We start from the raw sequence: 10,646 nt of genomic DNA on the forward strand, positions 1-10,646 counted from the left end.
TCCCTTGCTCGAAAGCCAGTCGAATCCGACTCTAGGGTTGCGGTGCTCATCTCCGTTTCCAAGCCGAAGAGCCAGCGCTGTCCGAAGACGTTTCCGTGGTCATGTGGCCGGCATGACTAGACACCAAGGCGCATGGAACGCTGTTACCTTCCCACCGAAGTGGTAGCTATTTATCTACTTGCAATTTCTTGCTTTCGAACTGCTCGGTTGGCAGGAGCTGGAACTAGAGACGGGAGCTCACTCCATCATGCAGCACCCGGGTCTCGAACTGCTGAACTACTGACCTTCCACAGCCTGCAGTTCAGCGTCTTAACCACTTGAGTGTCACTTCCATGACGCCTCTGTTAAAAGGACAGGGCATTTTTTCTCTCCAGACTTGTTGACAGCCATCAGTCTGCAGTGCAGGTAAGGCTAGCAACCTCCAGGTGGGGCCTGGAGATTCCCTGGAATTACAACGGATCTCCAGGCAAGAGCGATCAGTTCCCCTGGAGAAAATGACTGCTGTGGAGGCTGGACAATGGCAGGGGTCCCCCCCCACCTTTTCCCAGCCCGTGGGCACCTTTGGGATTCTGACATGGCAGTGGGTACAGTCCCAAAATGGCTGCCACAAGAGCCAACCACAAAATGTCAGGGAGTGAAGTTATGCATAGCTCTAATAGTAACTCTTCAACTTTTCAGGCAGAAGATCCGTTTAACATGATGCCTTTAAATCCACACAGCCAATCAGAAGCCCTGCTGGGCAAAAGCCCCACTGGGAACAGTGATAGTAGGAACTGTGGCGCCCATGGGCACCCCGTTGGGGACCCCTTGGACTCTGTGGCATTATGCCCTGCTGAGTTCCCTCGTTTCCCCAGACCTTACCCTCTTCAGGCTCCACCCTCAAATCTCCAGGAATTTCCCAACCTGGAGCTGGCAAACCAAAGTACAGGTACCCTAGTGCAGCATGCATCAGTCCTGGTGATCCTATTTTAAAGTTTCACTGAAGTTGTATCTCAGAAGAATTTGTGCTTGAAATTTTCAACAAGCTTTGCTTAAATTCAGGCCTCGGTTTATGTTGGGCTTGCCGTTGCCCACCTTGAACTCAGAGTGTGCAAATATGCCCGTTGATTCACTTGTAGCTGCACATTGCAGAATTTAGATCAAGATGGGTAGCTGTGTGAGTCTGCCTGTAGCAGTAGAAAAGAGCAAGAGTACAGGAGCTCCTTAAAGACTAACCAAATATGTGGCAGGGTTATGAGCTTTTGTGAGTCACTGCTCACTTCTTCAGATTCTTCAGAAGACAGGCAGTGGTATGCGGACTGCCTTTCAGGGAAGTGTATCTGCTATTTCTGTTTCTCTCATTGAGGAAGCCCAGATAAGCTTCTAAGAAACCCCAGAGGTTTTTTTTGTTTTCAGCACACAGTATGAAAACCACAAGTTTAACACATGTGTGGTCTTTTGCACAAAAAATATGCTAACAAGTCTCTACTCCCTCCACTTCCATGTATAAATATACCCTAGTCACGCTAGACCTGGGCCCATGAATCTCAGGAGCTTTTCGGGGGTGGAGCCGGGGAAGAAGTAGCATCATGGACACAGTGACATCATTTCCGGATGTCCTTCTGGAAGTGACATCACAGCCCCTGTGGTACTCTAGGAATTTCCCCAGTCTGTGTGGTAAAGGCAGCACTGTTTCTTCCCCTCCAGAGTTTCTCCCACTGCTCACTTGAATGAGCACAGAGCATCAAGGGCAGGGGGACAGGTGTTCACACACGACAGGCAGGTACCTGATAAGCCTAATGTACAACAATCATGCACAGTAGGTCGGTTAGTCTTGGGTATTTTTGTTATTTTAATGGATTTGTTAAAAACCTGTACGCACAAAGAATGAAAGCTAAGCCACTGTGTGACACCCATATTGATTTGATTTGCAGCTGCGTTTTCAAATTTTAGCAAGCTGAGGACTCCCATTTTGATTGGTGGCATCCATGACATGCCAAACAGCTCTTTTCAAAGTGTCTGTGGCAAGCCACATGTATCCCATGGAGGCCTCTGTCGTCTTGTGTCCTCAGTGAGACCCGCATCACCTCCACCTTAAAAGCAAGCTTAGGTAAGACATTTGTATTGCCTGATTCCATAGAACCCAACTCTAAAGGACCCCTCACCCAAGTTCTAATCACTCTCAATCTTTGATTGGACGGGACTTTGCACCGGAGACGGTAAGAAGCTTCTTTATTGGTTAATAACTTCTAGGTAGAGGCCAGTTCAACAACTTTGGGAAGAGGCCTAGGCTTCTCCCACCTCTTGCAGCCGCCATTTTCTCCACTTCGCCATCAACGGGCTTCCTGGGTTGCCACCCCCCAGGTGGTTCCAGCCACAAATGAACCACAGTGACTCAGCCAAGGTTGCACCCCACCAATGTTCACTGTGCAAAAATGATTCTAGTACAATTACAGTCCACGATTTTGCTTCTTCTTTCTGTTTCTTCATTTTACGTCATGCAACTATATTGTAACTCGTTTGTAAAACAGCTCCAAGTGTAAAGCAACCTGACGAAGCACTGAGGGAAACAGATTGTTTAACCCGGGAAATCTGTGGTCACATGGCCGTTGTTGGAAGCAGCGGCAGCACTGCATGACAAAGAAACAAAAAAAAAGAAGAAGCAAATTTGTGGACTGTAATTGGACTAGAGTCATTTTTGCACAGTGAACATTGGTGGGGTGCCAGCCTCCAGGTGGTGGCTGGAGATCTCCTGGGATTACGACTGATCTCCAGGCAAAAGAGGTAAGTTCCCCTGGAAAAAACAGCTGGTTTGGAAGACTCCCCCCCCCCCCAAAAAAAAAATCTCCAGGCATTTCCCAATCTGGAGCTGGCAGCCCAATAAAAAATCAAGACAATTGGTACAGCCTGTAGCATTTTTCTTTAAGAACCCTCAAAATGCCCTTCAACGGCACAGCAAGGAAATTTGCCAGGGCACTGACAGCTGACAAAGTGACGTGCCTGGAAAAGTCCTGTGTAGAAGAATCCGCATTCACAGCAAGAGTGGATGGCAAACGGCATATCCTTGCCATGTGGGTGGCAGCCCTGGAAAAGCTTTCACAGCCCGCACACAGAAACAGGAAAAGATCAGGGCTGTACAAAACGTGGACTTCTGGTATTCTACTGAAAACCGCCACCGGCTGTCATTGTTCGTGGATGCAGAGTAACCTCTTCCCCTCTGGATGCCGAAATCCCTTGCATTGGATAATAGAATGAAAACCAGCTCAATTTTGCTATAGAGATGCCAGCCTCCAGGTGAGATCTGGCGTTTCCCCAGAATTACATCTTATCTCCAGACTACAGAGACCAGTTACCTGGGAGAGAATGGATGCTGTAGTAGAGAGTGGGTAAAGGTAAAGGTTCCCTTGCTCGAAAGCCAGTCGAATCCGACTCTAAGGTTGCGGTGCTCATCTCCGTTTCAAAGCCGAAGACCCAGCGTTGTCCGAAGACGTTTCCGTGGTCATGTGGCCGGCATGACTAGACACCAAGGCGCACGGAACGCTGTTACCTTCCCACTGAAGTGGTACCTATTTATCTACTTGCAATTTCTTGCTTTCGAACTGCTAGGTTGGCAGGAGCTGGAACTAGAGACGGGAGCTCACTCCGTCATGCGGCACACTCGGGTCTCGAACTGCTGAACTACCGACCTTCTACAGCCTGCAGTTCCGCGTCTTAACCACTTGAGCCACCACAGCTCCAGAGTGGGACTGTATGGCATTTCACCCACTGAGGCCCCTGTCTTCCCCAGACTCCATCCCCAAATCTCCAAGAGTTTCACACCCTGGATCTAGCCAGGGGGCACTTGGCAGTCCTAGTTTACATCTGAAGTGACTTTGATGGCTGTATTAGGACTGTACCGTCTTGGTGCCATTCAGTCAATGAGAGCTCCTAGGACTGAAATTAGCTCCCGGCAAGGCATCAAGCACATTTCCTGGCTAATGTAAAGAGGAGACCTGGATTCAGCAAGAGTTGATTTCTGGTTTCAAGCTAGAAGGCTTCCCACTTCTTTCTGTTGACAGCACTTTGCATTAAAATGTGCTTCGAATCCATCAACAGCCTTCCTATCAATCTGAAAAGCTAAAAAATAAAATAAAATTCAACTCTTTAAAAGTCCAACAAAAGTTTCCAGAGTATTAGCTTTCGTAACTTCACTGACTGACTCACTAATGCTTATACTCTGGAGAATTTTGTTGGTCTTTTAAGATGCTGGTTTTGAGTTTTGTTCTGCTGCCAACAGACTAATACAGCTGCCCACCTGGAAAAAATCTGGGGAAGTATCTGACATTGGCTCATGATAAAACATTGTCCCCTGGAAAGTCCTGTATTTCTAGGGTGCTACTGGACTCGAAAGGCGCCGCGGTGGCTCAGAGGTTAAGACGCTGAGCTGCAGACCTGAAGGTCAGTGGTTCGGCAGTTTGAGACCCAAGTGTGCCGCGTGACGGAGTGAGCTCCCGTCTCTGGCCCTAGCTCCTGCCAACCTAGCAGTTTGAAAGTAAGAAATTGCAGGCAGATAAATAGGTACCGCTTTGGTGGGAAGGTAACAGCGTTCTGTGCACCTTGGCTTTTAGTCATGCCGGCCACATGACCACAGAAACATCTTTGGACAGCGCTGGCTCTTCGGCTTGGAAATGGAGATGAGCACCGCCCCCTAGAGTCGGACTCGACTGACTTTCGAGCAAGGGAAACCTTTACCTTTTTACTGGACTCGAATCTTGCTCGCCTACTGCAGACTAACACATAGAGTTGCCAGCTTCCAGGTGGGGGCTGGAAATCTCCCAGAATCACAACTGGGCTCCAAATGACAGAGGTCAGCTCCAATGCTCCCTCTAAGCCGTGGAGTCTTGTGAGCAAAAATTTGACTTTGTGAGCTACCGGCATTTAAGCTGTGAGCGAGCCATATGGCCACTGCATAAATCAGTTTGCTCCGGAGCCATCCTTCCTGAGTTAAGACAAAAATGTGTCAGCTTGAGGCTAAAAAACTGCGAGGTAGCTCACACTAACTCAGCTCAGAGGGAACGCTGGTTAGCTCCCCTGGAGAAAATGGCTGCTCTGGAGGGTGGACTCTATGGCGTCATACCCTGCTGAGGTCTCTCCCTTCCCCCACCCCACCCTCCCCAGACTCCACCCCTAGAATCTCCAGGAATTTCCCAGCCCAGAGCTGGCAGCCCAACCAACACGGCTACCTGCCTGACACTAAACTGGAAAAGCGGAGGAGGAGGAGCTGGTGGTCTTCCCAAGCAGAAGGACGTCACACAATCTGCTTTCATTTCTTCCATTGGCATAACTGAAGCTGCTCCTGGATAGTATGGAAGAAACCCGATCAACGCTGGATGCAAAATGCCTTCTAATAATAATAATAATAATAATAATAATAATAATACTGGCAGTAGTAGCAGTAGACTGGGTTTATACCCTGCCTCACTACCCGAAGGAGTCTCAGAGCAGGTTACAATCGCCTTTCCCTTCCCCTTCCCCTCCCCACAACAGACACCCTGCGAGGTAGGTGGGGCTGAGAGAGCTCTGACAGAAACTGCTCTTTTTCAGGAACAGCTCTTATCAGAACTACGGCTTGCCCAAGGTCATCCAGCTAGGTGCAAGTGGAGGAGTGGGGAATCGAACCCGGTTCTCCCAGATTAGAGTCCGCGCACTTAACCACTACACCAAACTGGCTCTCAATAAATAGGCTGGAGAGGCGTTTGCAATGGTTCTGTGTTAGAACTGAGTCATGGGACCCTTTATAATGGGGTGAATGGTGAATAAAGCATGATCCTGTGAGCTGAGATGGTCATCTGACCACTTACGACACAAACAGATGGTTCGTCCAGTTGGCTTTCTGCCTGCCGTTGCAGAGTCTCAGAAAGCCCCAGTGACAGCGGCACGAAAAGCAGCCAATCTGTTCAGCAATCCCCATGGGCTATTATCAGCACTCGCACGACTGCCTCAGCTTGTAGTACCAGCACACGTCCGAAGCAGTGACCTCGTGGAGGATACGCGTGTGAAGCGGTGTTCCTGATTCACCGTTTCTGCAACGAGTTGCCTATACACTGATACTTGGAGAGACAGACCTTAAAATGTGTAGCATGGAAATGCATGATCATAAATATGCAGTAAAGTTAAGGTTCCCTTGCTCGAAAGCCAGTCGAGTCCGACTCTAGGGTTGCGGGGCTCATCTCCATTTCAAAGCCGAAGAGCCAGCGCTGTCCGAAGGCATTTCCGCGGTCCTGTGGCCGGCATGACTAAACACCAAGGCGCACGGAACGCGGTTACCTTCCCACTGAAGTGGTACCTATTTATCTACCTGCAATTTCTTGCTTTCGAACTGCTAGGTTGGCAGGAGCTGGAGCTAGAGACAGGAGCTCACTCCGTCATGCGGCACACTGGGGTCTCGAACTGCTGAATTACTGACCTTCCACAGCCTGCAGTTCAGCGTCTTAACCACTTGAGCCACCGCAGCTCCTAAATATGCAGTGGACATATGCTAAGGAGCCACCAACCATCATTTATTAAGATGTGCAGTACAAAAACATAGAATGGAAAAGAAACATAGAATAAAAAAACTACACAGCCCTGCCAATAAGATTCCAGTCTAAATTCATGGACGCCTGAACAGATGTTACCCAGGGTTTGTGTTCTAACACAGCATGGACATCGACTGGGCAATGCAGGCTGAAGGGGGGGGGGGAACACCCTACAGACAGTAGAAGAACTGTGTGATCTGTCTTTTCAAGGAGACTCGGATATGACTGAAGAGGATGTTGAGACTGGCCATTACAGATCATCTGGCAGCATTTGTTTTGCAGAACTGGCCATTACAGATCATCTGGCAGCATTTGTTTTGCAGCTGCAGGGGTCACGCGGAGGAAACTCTGCATTTTTACAGTTGGATAATCAAACCGAAGCCCACAGATTTGGGGGGGGGGGACGACTGCAAGTTACCATTGCCAGTAACATCATTACTAAGAAGGACCAATGCATCTTTGACTCAAATTAAAAACGATGCAGAAGGGGGTTGCGCATGAATTCTAATAGGGACAGCTCCTACCAGTAGGGCTTACTTAGGACATTAAATGTCTCTGTTCATTTAAACACTTCCATTCTGCCTTTCTCGCAAGAAGGATCCTAAATCAAAAAAAGACTTCCTTGGCCATGCCAGTCAGAATCAATGCCCCAAAATGGTCGGCATCAAGTCGACAGAGACCCAAAATCTCAGGCAGCTGATTCACATGTTAAGGTGTACAAGGGTTGGGTCTCGGATGTCTCCAAGGGGACACTTAGGGCCTCCCCCGGGTCATTTCAAGTGAGGGAAATGGCGCGGTGAGAGGGGTGAAGCCCCTTGCCCATGTCTGCTGTGGTCCTGTCCCAAGTCAGGCACCACACACATAGGAGGGGAGGAGAACCTGCAGCTCATGACGACTGTTACACAAGGCAGAGTTCCCAGGTCTAACCCACAGTGTTGCCAGTAGGGTTGCCAAGTCCTACCTGTTGCTGCAGCGGGGGACTCCTGGGACGCACGCGCCGCAACCACATCACCCCGAAGTGACGCGATCACGCCAGGCACGCTGAGGGCGGGGCCGGCGTGGTCGCGTCACTTCCGGGTGACGTGCACGTTGCGTACTTTGGGGGTGGGGTTCCCCCTGGGGCCCGATCCACCGGCGGCAGGGAACGGGCCTCTGGGGCGGGGGTTTCCCCACCCCCCGGGGGGACTTGGCAAGCCTAGTTGCCAGCTTCAGGTTGGAAAATATCTGGAGATTTGGAGGGTGGAGCCTGAGGAGGGCGGGGTTTGGGAAAGGGAGTCCACCTTCCAAAGCAGCCATTTTCTCCCCGGGGAACTGCTTTTGATCATCTGGAGCTCAACTGTAACAGCAGGAGACCTCCACAGGTTGGTGACCCTGCTAAACTGTTCACTCTGTAATGTGAGATTTGGCACATAGTTTGGGCCACACAGTTGTGTTGAGAAAAACAACAAAGAAAAACAATAGAGTCTGTTGCTCAAAACCCCCTAAACAACAGCCAAGATTACATGGAGCGTGGCACAACTGAAGGTCACTCGAGGCAATGTTACCATACTATACCTCACCCTGAGGAGTACAGAAGAACTAATGAGAAGAAGAGGAGGAGGAGATTGGATTTATACCCTGCCCTTCACGCGGAGTCTCAGAGCGGCTTACAAACTCCTTTCCCTTCCCCTCCCCACAACAGACACCCTGTGAGGTAGGTGGGGCTGAGAGAGCTCTGACAGAAACTGCTCTTTTTCAAGAACACCTCTGACAGAACTATGGCTTGCCCAAGGTCATCCAGCAGCCTAGTATTAATAGAAACAGGTCACAAGAAGTAATAATTCCTCAGAACTCAATATTAGTTAGACTGCATCTGGAATACTGTGTCAAGTTCTGGGGGCCCACACTTCTTGCTAGCTGGCCCACACTTTAAGACAGGTGTAGAAGAATTGGAACAGATTCTGAAGAGGTTCGTCCAGATGATTCAGGGTCTGGAAAACTTCCAATATGAGGAAAGATTAAGGGGAACTGAGTGGGTCTTGGGCACCTCCTGATGCTCCCATACATTTCCCAGCTGAGTAACAGTCAGAAAGTTGAGGAGAAGGGCTGTGTCTCTGTGGTGGAGCATATGCTTGGCATGGAGAGGATCCCAGGTTCAATCCCCAGCATCTCCAGTTAAGAGAGACCAGGCAGTGGGTGATCCGAAAGACCATAAAGAGCCACTGCCAGTCTGAGTGGACAATACTGACCTTGATGGACAGATGGTCTGAGGAGGCAGCTTCACGTATTCACGAGTTTGTTTGGCCTGTAGAAGAGACAAAGTCAAGCAGAGCTGCGTTCTTGAGGTACCTGTTGCAGGGAAGTGGGCCGGAAGTCATTCTCTGCCGGAAGTCATTCTCTGCCGCTCCTGAGGCAAGAGGATGTAGTTGGTTTAAGTTTTAAGGTAAAGGTAAAGGTTTCCCTTGCTCGAAAGCCAGTCGAATCCGACTCTAGGGTTGCGGTGCTCATCTCCATTTCAAAGCCGAAGAGCCAGCGCTGTCCAAAGACGTTTCCGTGGTCATGTGGCCGGCATGACTAAACACCAAGGCGCACGGAACACGCTGTTACCTTCCCACCGAAGTGGTACCTATTTATCTACTTGCAATTTCTTACTTTCGAACTGCTAGGCTGGCAGGAGCTGGAACTAGAGACTGGAGTTTAAATTTTAACAGAGTATATTTCAGTTACTTGGCGAGAGCAGCTTGACAATGGAACCAGCTGGACAACCATCAGGAATGCTCCACCTTTCAATTTATTTCATTGTGCCAGGGATTGGACTTGATGATCCGTATGGACCCCTCCAAAGGACTCTCTGTGAGAAAAAGGGAAGGAAAAGAGGAAGGGATGAAAATACAGAGAGGAAACCACGATCTCCCTCAATTGGATAAAGTATGGAGAAACAGATTATGTCAAGACATGCTTCTTCAAAGTGCAAGAGGAACTGGATCGTATGAATATCCGGGGCAGTGAGAAGCAGATAAGGACCACCACAAAAACTGAACGTAGAGATGTTACCTTTGTGTCACCTTTGTGTCATAAGAAAAAGTACGGTCTAACTCAAAGGGATTTTTTAGCCTTTTCCTAAAGCTATTTTTCTTCTAGTAGGGCTCAAAGATCAGAAGCAGTCCCTTCCTAAGAGAAAAAATAACTGAGGTAATGCAAACGTTTGGTTGCGGGAAAGCAGGAACAGTATGAAAGATCAGTTCCATCTCCTGTCCTGCCATATTAAATCATACACATAGTGTTGCCAATCTCCAGGTGGGGCCTGGAGATCTCTTGGAATCACAACTGATATCCAGGCGACAGAGATCACTTCCCCTGGAGGAAATGGCTGCTTTGGAGGGTAGACTGACTCTATGGCAGTATACCCTACTGTGGCCTCTCCTAAGCTTTACCCCCAAATCTCCAAAAAATTTCCCAACCCAGAGTTCGCACCCCTAGCCACACTCCATCCCACGCCACTTTACAAGAGAACTTTAGATGGGTTGTTTTGTATCACCCAAAGGATAAGTTCCAACTAGAGTTTGCACGGGCTCCTCATTGTCAATGAGAGAGGCACATGAATTTACATGACCATGACTCATGCAGGGGGGGGGGTCATGTCTGAACATGGTTTTTACACTTGCTTTGCTTAGTGAACTAGTTTCCCTGGGTGCAAAATGGGGATCTGTCGGAAGTGACTCCAGAGTGAAGTCAGCAACATCACCCTTGCATATAAGGAGTGCGGAGACAGAAATGCAGGTTTTGCAATGGTAGCAGCATCAACTTGGTAAAGGTTATCGGCCCTTGTCCTCAGATAACCCTCCCCCACTGTTGTGTGCCCTTGCTAAGGCTTGCCAGATTGGCGTTTAAAAAACCTAATCGCTGAATTTTGGAGATGGGAACCCTAAAATACGGGGTGCCCACTTTAGTCCCCAAAAGTTGTGCTGGTTCGGAATGTTTAATCCATTTATTTGTTTACACGATTTTTAGCAAGTTGTCTCCAAAGGAGACAAAATTAAAATAGGGCAAGGATTAAAAAACAAAACAGGGAGAGGAATCTTGGGAGCATTTCTGCCATCTAGGCTGAGCTTCTACTTCCCTTCTGGTGGC

The sequence above is a fragment of the Gekko japonicus genome, unplaced genomic scaffold (assembly GCF_001447785.1).
Source record: "Gekko japonicus isolate JY-2015 unplaced genomic scaffold, Gekko_japonicus_V1.1 scaffold320, whole genome shotgun sequence".
NCBI lineage: Eukaryota > Metazoa > Chordata > Lepidosauria > Squamata > Gekkonidae > Gekko > Gekko japonicus.